The sequence below is a fragment of the Triticum dicoccoides genome, chromosome 2B (genome assembly GCF_002162155.2).
Source record: "Triticum dicoccoides isolate Atlit2015 ecotype Zavitan chromosome 2B, WEW_v2.0, whole genome shotgun sequence".
Lineage (NCBI taxonomy): Eukaryota > Viridiplantae > Streptophyta > Magnoliopsida > Poales > Poaceae > Triticum > Triticum dicoccoides.
Window position 1 is genome coordinate 105,677,754 of NC_041383.1, and position 11,524 is coordinate 105,689,277.

Genomic DNA, 11,524 nt, shown 5'->3' on the forward strand with positions numbered 1-11,524 from the left:
ATAGGAGTCATCCAACGTGGGTAAATTGCGATGTGACTCAATTAAATGACAAGTGCGCTTTTCATATTTTACAGAACCTAACATCTCCTTGCGTACATTGTAAACCAGTGGATGAATAAACCAATCAGTTTGATAACAAAGATCAGAACCATAACTCTCTAAAACGCCAGGCACAACTCTAACTTATAGTGGTTCTATAACAAAACTGGTGCAGTGCTAAGACAATTCCATTGTCGCGGACGATGGAGCAATAAATAGCATGGCATATTAGCAACAGGCCGCTGGATGCAGCAGTCTGATCAGATATTAGGCTTTTTCCTAACAGACGTCTTGTTTTATCAAGAAGATTTAATTCACCGATCGAAAGATTGATGCACGGGAGGGCTAAAGATCAATAGGCTTCGAGAGGGTCAAATTCTTGTCAAGAGAAAACATGGGCTAATAAAGTGCCCCATGTTACATGTTACAGCTGGGGTCTTTTACCCAGGATACTTGAGAATTTGAACTTAGAAACTTCAGTCAAGCATCCAGCAAAGAGGCCATAAGAGATGACCTGACAAATCCACAAATGAATCCAGCAAAGAGGAAACAATACAGCTGGCCTGACGGCTTACCAACTTCAAGAATAATGCAATGAACCACAAAAGTGGTATCCTCAAATGCCCTGACCGGTAGTAGAAGTTAACCTGGCAAGAGCATTTACAACCGGACCTCTCAAACCCGTCTTAAATGTCCAGGGCAGGCCGTCCGGTCACGAAATTTGGACCCGGAAGAGCCTTTCAAACCGCCCGCAAACACCCGGGCTGACCGACACCCCCTATATCCAGCCCAGATATGGGGCGGTCCGGGTGCGCCCGCCACGTCGACTTGGCCCAGCCTGGCCCGCGGCTGCCCCACAAATATCGCTGTCCGAAAAACCCTAGACTGCAGTCAATCCGAACTCCACTTCACTCACGTCTCCGTCCACTCCACTTTCGATCCCCTCCAAACACATCCGACGGCCAGCGACCGAAGCAGCGCTGCCTCCGATGGGGACTCCGGCTCCGACGACGACTGGTCTAGCCTGCTGCGTGAAGAGGACCCCGACGATGTGGAGGAGGTCGCCCTCCGCATCGCATTGAGGCGTTCGTTCGTCGACCAAGGCAGATCCGGCAGCGGCGGATCCACTTTGTCAGCGCCTAGTGCCCGTCGACGCAGCATCAACGACGTCGCCGGCCCTTCCCGCTCGGCGCGCAACTCCGGTCACTCTGCTTCGCTTCTCCAGGTACGCCGCCCACCACCAGCACCCTTTGCTTCGGAGGTGGTGCCCGGCCACCGCTGGGTCCTCGTGCCCGCGGCGGGGCCGGCGCGCACTCGGATGCCCGAGTCGGAGGCACGAGCGCCCGGTGCGAGCGGCTGCAGGTGAGGAGAGGGCATCGGCATCTGAGTCAATGTCCGCGCGCCGTCCCCGCGTGAGCGTGCCGGTCGATCCTCAGGCAGCGCTCCTCGCTTCTGTCCTCCGCCGCTCGCTCACGATGGCGGAGACGGATGCCTGGCGCCTCCGCCGCCAGAATGGCAAGGCGCTCCGACTCGCCATCGAGTTGTCAGAGCGCGATGCAAAAAGGAGGCGGCGGCGAAGGCGGCCCGCCATGCCAAGGAGCACGACCGCCTGCTCCGCAGGCTGTCGGGCATGAGGTGCAGCTCCGACTTGGATATGACGGACGGATCCACCTCCAGCTCCGACGACGATGCGCCTCCGCACGCCGACGCCTACATGGAAGAGGGGCACAGCCGCGCCGACAGCCGGAAGGGGAAGGGGCCGGCGAGGAAATGGTGATTTCCTCCGGCCTTCCTCATTCTTTTTATATTTTATCTATGTTTGTGGTATGGATTTGCACTGTCGGCCGTTGAATTCCGATGAATCATGTTCCTTTTGTCCGGCTAATCCGACGAATTGCGCTATGATCATGTGTTTTACGTAAAGTTGCATGAATCGCATGGTTTTGAGGTTTAGAATATGAGGGACGCGAGTGTGAAAGACGAAATATGAGGCGTACCCGGTCAGTGCCCGTGGACGTGGCCAGGCGCGTCCGCGGGCGTTTGAGGGGTTGGATTTGTCCAATGCGGCTATAGATGCTCTAAGAACCTCCTATGATCTCACGAATATATAGCACATGCCCCGGCCGGGAGTATTTGGGTAGCTCAATATACGAACAAGGGACTGAGAGGAGAGCTGGAGGTATGAGAGGAAGTAACCGACATATATTAGTGTTGTCGCCGCTGTCTCCAACTTAGTAACAGATATTTAATTTCGCAAAAAAAAAAGTAACCGACATGTAATCAGGGTGTAATCTATTCGTCCAAGTTAAATTTTTAAAAGATCTAAAGATTAATATCATCTCCTCAATGACTTCGACAAAGTCAAAAGGATAATCACCATGGTTACATGACGATACAACCAGGTGTGGGTGAAACATGCAACTGGAGCGAGTGAGTTGCAGAAAACTGCCACATTGATGTCTAGTTTTGCAGAAAATACCGTTCTACGAATTCCTCCCAGAAAGAACTAATTCTGAGTTTAATCTTTTACAGAAAACACTGACCCATCATTTTGGGCATTTTAAGCTCGATTATGACATGTGGGTCCTGTTTTTTATAACGGCCGCGAAGTGACAACATTTGACGGTGCTACAGTGACCACCGCCGTGCCTGCTCGGTAATAATTGGCTCGAATCGGCACTTGGTAGCCCTCTCTCCTCATTTCTCGCATTTGGGTCACCCTCTCTCAGTCTCGTGCACATCCTCTCTAATCTTCTCCCTCGTCGTCGACCCGAAAGTCGGCCGCTGACCATTGCTCCACCATGCCATGGTGTCGCGAAACCAATGAGGATTCAATCCAGTACGTCACCTCCTCCTGCGATGGCATCATCAAGATCAATTTGGTAGAACTAGAGCTAGGGTTAGGGTTTGCGAATTGGGGATTTTGAGAATGAGCTCGATCTGAACCTAGGGCTTGCTTTCTTTGTTCGTGCAGCTCCTTGCGACCATGCATGATATGAATTTCACCGGCTTAACGCATATATTAGTGTGTCGAACACGACAAGCCGGCGGAGCGCTGTGTTGCATCTGAAGGAATGCACAATGGCAGGAGGTTTATTGTATGCGCTAAGAAGGTATGCGTCAGAATCAGAGACTCTTCTATTTGTTTATGAAATTTGCTATGTGTTCTGTTTACCTCTGTTCACCTCTGTTTAGTGCTTGTTGCACACTGTTTAATGTGATCAGTGCTCAATGCTTTGTTTAGCTCTGTGAAGTGATTGGTCTTTGTATAGGTCTATGTTGTCATTAGTGCTTGGTGCTCATTGTTTAAATGGGGTCATGTCATTTCAAACATCATGTCATTGAAACAACACACTACTTGTATCCAAACATCATGTAATTTCTAACCAGCCAAAGCCCCTACACCGAAGATGGCAAGCCTACTGATTCTACTTGATCGAAGCAACCACCAAGCCTAAGGGAACTCTGTTCGAACCAAAAACATCTCTCACCAGCGGGCATGACATGAAGAGAGGGTTTTGGAACGGGTCAGGTTGTCGGAGGCATGTGTGGCAGCGGTTCAAACACCCGCAAAGAGCCTACAAGACTGCGCTGGATGGCAAACTTGCGGTCCGGACGATGGGTGCGGTTTGAGATCCGCGGTGGAGATTGTAACGCCCCGAGGACATCCGCCGGTGGCCGTTACTCCTGACGGGATCTAGATTGACCCCACAGATCAATATTAGTTTTTCTTGCGTACTTTGTCCTCACTCGTGCGCACACGGAACCAACTTCCCGGTCGGTCATCCATCCTGAAATTACTCCAACCTAAGCATGCCTAATTTTGGAGTTCTTTCCAAATAACCTCTCAAAAAAGAAAAAATTTCTTATCAATATGAATAGTCAATCATCCTTATTAAGCCCGGCTATCAGAGAGATGCCCTAACAACGATCTATTTCTGCCTCGCAAAAAACAAAACAACGATCGATGCCAACAACTCCATTTTGGCAGTTCGGAGTATTAAACTAGTAGCAATCAACTTCGCATAGCAACACTATCAAATTAACCCGCCGGCACCGGCTTTTGACGCCGTGCCGTGTCACGCCCTCAGCTTTTCTGCATGGCCGGGTCGAAAGCTAGAAGAAGTGGGGGCCGAGTCATGCGAGGGAGGGTCAAATTTCATGTTCTGACCTTTTTCTCAAACCTATTCGACATTTGATCCTAGTTTAAATTTTTTTCAAGATCTGACCCTTTTGGTACCGTCAGAGACCATGACGGTAAGGTATAACAGCCTACCGCCAAAGATCCTGGCGGTAGGGTTGCATATGCCCTACCGCCAAAAACCTCCTAAGTATTGAACACAGTGCGTGCTCGTGCCTACCGCCAAGCACCTTGACGGTAGGGTTTTGCAGGCTACCGCCAGCCCGTTTGGCGGTAGCGATGTTTCCTACCGCTAAAGTCCCTGGCGGTAGGCTGTTAGACCCTACCGCCATGGACTCTGGCGGTAGCAAAAGGGTCAGATCTCGAATTTTTTTTAATCTAAAGTCAGATCTCGAATAGGTTTTAGAAAAGGGTCAAAACACAAAATTTAGTCCCGACATAGGGACGCGAGGCCTAGTGGAACCATGTGCTTTGCTCCACGAGGAAATATTCGTGCCGCCTTTGTTTGACAGTCCCTGAAAACTACGGGCTCCACGAGGATTATCTTTCCATTCTTTCCTTGCTCCTCTCACAGTTGCTAAGCACGCACCGGACTCCTCCCTGTCAAGGACCGGATATTATTGTCTTTGTCTCATGGGTTTAATTATTTTTTGGTTTTTTCTTAATTGCAAACTCTGTGATGCATTGGCTGTCTTTGTCCCGCTGGATTTGAATGTGACAACGAAACGGCAACGACCTTTTTAGTTTTTTTTAGGGGTCGACTTTTTTAGTTAGGCAGTTGTATATGGTGGTATGGGCGATGATGGGCCAGTAGTTCATGTCATCTTCCATTTCTTTTGATTTGTATCTCCCTTTATTTATGCTTGCTGAGATATGGATAAGTTTTTATATACAGTAATGCTAACTAGTAACGGGCGAACATTCGTTGGGAAATGAATTGTCTTCAAATTGCTCTTGACCACGAGGAAATTTCCACTGTATCTAGAACACAAATACATCTCTTTCGGGAGGACTAGCTCGTCGCAATTTTTTTCTGTTTTCTTTGTTAGTAAGAAGTACAAGTAATATTTTTTTTCTGAAACCATAAGAATGGTGGAGTATATCTCTACTAGCAGTACTAATCCAATGTATTGACAAGTAAAAAAAGGAATGAATTGATCAAACATCAGCTATTCATGCATCTCCATTGGGCAGCTTGGCGTATCTGTATCTGTGGGCTGCCACCACCTCCTCCTCCCTGCTGTCCCTGCACTCGAAGTAGTACGCCGTGACGGCCGCGACGGAGAACACCTCCACGCGCCGAGCAGGGCCACATAGGCGGCCCCGGCGGCCACCCCGGCGCACGGGCTCCGCGGCCTCCACCTCAGCGCCAGCGTATACACCGGCGACACCGCGGCGCCGAGCGCGCACGTCGCGACCACGTAGAGCGCCGCCCGCGCGCTCCTCCTCTCCATCAGCCGCCACGCGCGGGACACCGCCGCCGCACCGTGCCGCCCCGGCTTCGCCACCAAGACCACGACCGCCACCGCGCAGACCACGGTGAGGTAGACCAGGAAGAGCGACGTGAGGGGCACGAGAAGCACGTCGAGGAAGAGAAGCAGCAGGGAGCGCTCCAGGAGGTAGACCGTGGCCAGCGCCAGCAAGACGATGGCGCCCACGCAGGCCACCTCGAGGACGTACCCGAAGGCCACGGTCGCGACGGGGCCCCATAGGTTGCCCCTCGCGCTGCCCAGAAGGGCACTAGGTTAATAGGTTAGTCCCAAAAATAATATATAATTACATGTAATTTCGTAATAAACATCCAAGATTGATACTATAATAGCATGGAACAGTAAAAAAAATATAGATATGTTGAAGACATATCACCGACACACCAGGGTGATCATAGGCGGCGAAGGCCAGGACGTCAGCGCAGGAGACGGTGGTGTTGCATGAGGCCTCGACCCGAGTCTCGATGCCATCTATAATCTTGTAGTCGCGCACCAACTTCGCATTCGGCGCCTCATTCTTCTAGCCGATGAAGTTGGCCATGTCATCGAGGAGTATGGAACCGTCGCTGCCCTGCAACACACGCTCGCATCAATGGTCGAACCAGAAGAAGAAAGATTTGGAACCGGGTGCATGAGAGGCAACTAACATAGGCGAAACAGTTGTGGAAGAAGAGGCAAAGATGGAGGCACCCATGCGCGCCTCCTTCTGCATGGCCTACACCATGCCACGACACACGATTTGCTAGAGTGTCGGGCAAGTCACATCGTCCAAGGTGGCAAGAGCTACGCTTGGGTGGTGGCGAGGGTCGCCGCCGCAAGAAGCACAACCACCGTTGCGCGTCGCGCCAACACCACCAGCTCCATCCTGAACACTTGCTAGAGAAATAGAATAAGAAAAAGGTGCTGCTACTCTCCCGGTCTACCTCTAGCACCAGTGGCGGAGCTAGCCCAAATACATTGGGGACAAAATACAAATCATCAGTCTGGGGAGCAAATGCTAAAAAAAATTATACTTCTGCTTCGGTACACCCCAAAAAACACATCGACGGCTCAGATTACTTCATACCCCTTCATGATGAAGGGTAAGATGGTCTTTTCATCAAGTATGATACGAGTTTTTTTTTTGAGAAACCGATACGAGGGGTTCGTTTTTTTTAAGACAATCTCGCATGCTTTATTCATCGCCCATAATGTTTACAGGAATAAAATCAAGATCTCCTGGTTGTCCTAGCCAAACATAACGACCATAATCTAAGGACAAAGCATATCTAGCGAGATTGTGAGCCTCGAAGTTCGAGCTCCTATACTCATGAACTACTTTACATGAATGGAAAGAGTTTGCACGAAGAATTATTTCATGCACTATAGCTCCATAGCCAGCCGCCGAGTTCTTCTGGACATCTTCAACCACCCTCTTGCAATCTGTAGCAATTTGAATGGAGCTCTCATAAAGATCCTCAGCCAGAGATTGGCCTTCCCTTACTGCTATTGCCTCTAGTGTGCTTACATCCGTAATATACTTGATTTTTAAGATCGAAGTACCCAAGAAACCTCCCCTATGGTCTCGGCACACTGCTCCCACGGCACCAAATTCCCCTTGCATGGACACTGCCGCATCCACATTCATCTTTACATGACCCTCTTGCGGAGGTATCCATGTATGATGTCCCACTCGAGCGCGCGTAGCATTGCCAGCTCCTCTATCGATCATCTCCAAGTCCCTCAAAAAGGAGAGTATGAAAGAGTTAGTAGTAAAAGGACTATCAAATATCTCTTCGTGTATAGCTCTTCTTCTTGCTCTCCAGATTGCCCAGAGTGTCACCACCATTCTTATGAATTCCCCCTGCTGCAACGATTCATGCATTGTGAAAATCCAGTTTTTTGCATCCAAAAAAAGATTGCCCAGCATGGTCTCCACCATCTCTCCGAACAAAGTGACCATACACTCTTGGCCATCACGCAATCTACTAGTGCATGCTTCCAGTCATCTTGTGCTGAACAGAAAGCGCACACACTCATAGTAGACATATGCCGGTGGTGTAGCACCCCGGCTGTTGGAATCGTTTCATGACATAGTCTCCATAAGAAAACCTTGATTTTTGATGGTACTTTAATGTGCCACAGGGACGTCCAGGCTGCTTCTTCTGCCTCGTTTGAGTGTCCTCCAACCGGTTGCAGTAATGCTTCACCTTGCAGTTTCATAGAGACAAGTAGTCACCTGGGCCGGCCCATTCGTGGGTGCACCGTCTTCAATGGGAGAAAAATCACGCGAAAAAAAAGAGGACGCTGGGAATCGAACCTGCTTCTTCAGCTTCATGTGCGAGCTACGCCAGCAACTATGACAACGAATCTGTTGTGTTAGATTTCCAGCGCGAACCTTAAGAAAGGAAGTTCGTGGCACGGAGAAAAATAGCGAGAAAAAAGAAGGGCGATGGGAATCGAACGTGCACCTTCCAGGTTACGTGCGCATCTGCTAGCCAATGTGCTGTCCTAAACTTCTAGCGTGAATCATTAACAAACTAAAGGCCGCGGCAAAAATTTAAACATGAGTCCGCGCAAAGTAAGATGAACCAAGGTGTGCAATAGGGTTCGAACTAGGGACATCACACCAGTCAACCATGTCAGAAGCCACTATACTAACTAAGATTTGGTGCCCAGAAAGGTAGCCCCGCCTATATGAACCATAAGCCGCGTCATTTAAAAAAATGGTATCTCATTTTCTTATTGGGAAAAGTAAATATTTTTAGAAACACAGTCATTTAAAAACTTGTGATATTTCTTAAAGAACTAGAACAATTTGGGAAAACGTAAACGTTTTCCGGGAATCATAGAAGGAACAAAATTGCAAACAATAACATTTTTTGAAATTGCGAACATTTTTTTGGAAAATGCTAGCATTTTCAAACTTGAGAGTTAAAAAACAATTTTTTTTATGAAATGCTATTTTGGGAATACAAACCATTTGTTTCACAAAGAAAAACCATTGAAAAGGAGAACATTTTTTTGAAAAAACATGAACTAAACTGAAAACATGAACATTTTTCAAAATTACGAACATTTGTTTCAAAGTGCGAACTTTTTAAATAAATTTTCCAAACATTTATTGAATTTGCGAACAACTGTTGAAATCAAGAATATTTTTTGAATTTGGGAACAAATTTGGTAACCTCATCGTCCTGGTTACACTGTTTGCCATCAGACTACGCTGCCGCTCATGATATTTAAAAGAAGGACATGTATAAGGGTCAACTATTGTATTGATGGAAGAAAACATGCGTTCGTTTACCATGCCTACATGTATACGCACGCACACACATGTTATCAAAAAACATTTTTTTCTCAAACATGATAAAAAAGCAAATTTCTAAATCATTTTCAGTGAGGACTTTTATTGAATTTGTAAAAAAAATGTGAAAAACGAAAGAGTAAAAATAAACAGGAAAAAAAGAGAAATAAAAAAAATAAGAAAAGAAATGAAATACTAGAAGAAAAACTAGTAAGAAAACCGATTCATGAACCTTTTGGAATGTTCCCAAAACCGGCTAGCAACCTTTCAGAAAGCAGAAAGTTCCCAAAACCAAAGCATGTGCACGTTAGCTATTCGCAAAATGGTGTGAGACTTGCCCTTCCAGCTTACCTGAACATACCAGGTTGTACACGGTGTATTTGGTTGCAAGCATAAAACGACACCAAATTTTGCCAGCGGTTGGGTATGCCCAAGTTTGTTCTCCACACAAAATTCGAAAGAATTCGGACACCGAACGCACGTTGCGTCACGTCCGGCCTGTGTTTTAGGTTTATTTCACCGGGAAAACTCTAGAAAGGGCATAAAATGTCTGATTGCAACTAAACATGCATGTTGCCCTTGGTAATGCTAATGTATGGAAAAAATTTGGGTGCGTTCGGAGGTGTGGAAAAAGATTGGTTCAAAACTTGCCCCTTCCGGCCTACCCAAACGTACCAGGTTCTACATGGTGTGTTTGGTTGCAAGCATGAAATGACACCAAATTTTGGCAGCAGTTGGGCATGCCCAAGGTTGTCCCTCACGTAAAATTTGAACGAATTCCGATACCGAGCGCGCGCTGCGTCACGTCTGCCAAGGTGTGGAAAAAATTTCGGTCCATTCGGAGGAGGTGAAAAAAAAATGGTTCGAGACTTGTCCTTTCAGCCTACCGAATGTAGCAGGTCGTACACAGTGTTTGGTTGCAAGTATGAAACCATTGAAAAAAGTTCTATGTGCTCATGTATTTTAGAAACAATCACAAATTTGAAATAAAATCGCAGACTCAAAAAAGTCCATGAATTTGAAATAAAATCACAAACTCAGAAAAAATCATGAATTTGAATAAATGTCACGAGTTTGAAAAAAATTCATAAAAATCATAAATTTGAAATAGTTAATGAATTTTAAAAAGCTCTTCGCCCCTATTATACACGAATTTTAAAAAGAAAACACAAGAATAGAAAGAAATGAGGAAAAATGAAAAAAATCCAAAGAAAAAGGACCAAACTGAAAAAAATCCCACACCCAAAAATTATACACGCCTTGTACCCCTTCGCCCCTTGTAACCCACGCTTTTTTGTGTACTGGCTCGCTTTTTATTAGCGTTATATTTCTATGAGATCAATGGGTGGGTTCGAAACCCACACAAAGCGCAGCTAATTTTTGATTTTGAATTTGAATAAAAGAAAGAAAAAATGTAAATGGGCCAGGCCGCCCAAGGTGCAAATAACGCTCTAATGAGCCTAATACAAAGTACGGCCGTATATATCCGGCGGGTGATTCACCATGGGTGTGTTTGCTTGAGCCGATGCAAGGATGAGCTGAGATTTGTGTTTGGTGGACTGTATGATATTGATGCATTAGACATGCTGTATACAACAGATGGTGTTTGGTAGACTGCACTAGTGACTAACTTTGTTAACTCTTCTCTTTTAATTTTAATCATCCCAATTGGATCTGCGCCATTCCATCGACAAAGAAACGAGTAAAACAAATCTAAACTGAAATCTGAACCGAAACTCATTTCATTATTTACCAGAAATTCCTCATGCCATAGATCAATACTGTCCAGGAGAGATGTCTCTGGTAGATGGGGCAAATGGGAAGGAGATGGTCATGGCGGAGATGGGCTGGCCAGAGATTCGACTGCAGCAGCTAGATTGGCGGCGGTGGCGCGGTTCAAGGGGAGAGATGGAGGAGAAACGTGGCGTCAGTTGCAGTTCGCGGCGCAGAGGGGCTCCCCTCTCTCTCCCCCTTCTTCCTCTCGGCACGTGGCCGGCGGCGTGGCAAGGCCCGACGAACTCATCGGTAGGCGCGGGTGCGCGGGAGATGGCGGAGCTCGACGGCGGCGGACACCGACGATATCGTCCTTCAGCGAGGGCGTGGAGAACCGCCGGCGGCGTCGTCTCCGGGGAAGGCGTGGAGGAGCGCCGGTGGCGTCGTCTCCGGCGAGGGTGTGGAGGAGCGCAGGCGGCGGCGTCCTTCGGTGAGGGCGGCGGCGGCGTCGGGAAGAAGATGAGAGGTGGCGGCGTCGGGAAGAAGATGAGAGGTGGCGACGAGATAGACGGGAGACGATGGGGTCGATGGCGAGGCGAACTAAATTGCATCGTGGGTGCAGGCGAAAGGCACGGACGAGCCTGCACGAAAGAAACGCACCGATCCTGTGTTCCGCTCAGCCTGGCTGAGAGCCCCCTTTTGCATCGACTGGGCCAGGCTGAGTAGGCCATGCGGTCAATCAAACATGGGCTATTTTGCATGCGAGCTGCGAGCCACTAAACCAAACACGCCTCATGTGTACGATACGTTAAATGACCATGTTGCCTTTTATACGTTTTGTGAGGGGGGTTGTAC

The 11,524-nt window shown here is 47.8% G+C and overlaps 2 pseudogenes; both read right to left on the reverse strand.

Moving 5' to 3' along the window:
* Window positions 1-5,353: 5,353 nt before the first annotated feature.
* Window positions 5,354-6,382, reverse strand: LOC119360586 (annotated as a pseudogene).
* A 4,662-nt stretch (window positions 6,383-11,044) lies between these two features.
* The window catches only part of LOC119360587, an 8,292-nt pseudogene continuing 7,812 nt past the window's right edge, over window positions 11,045-11,524 (reverse strand).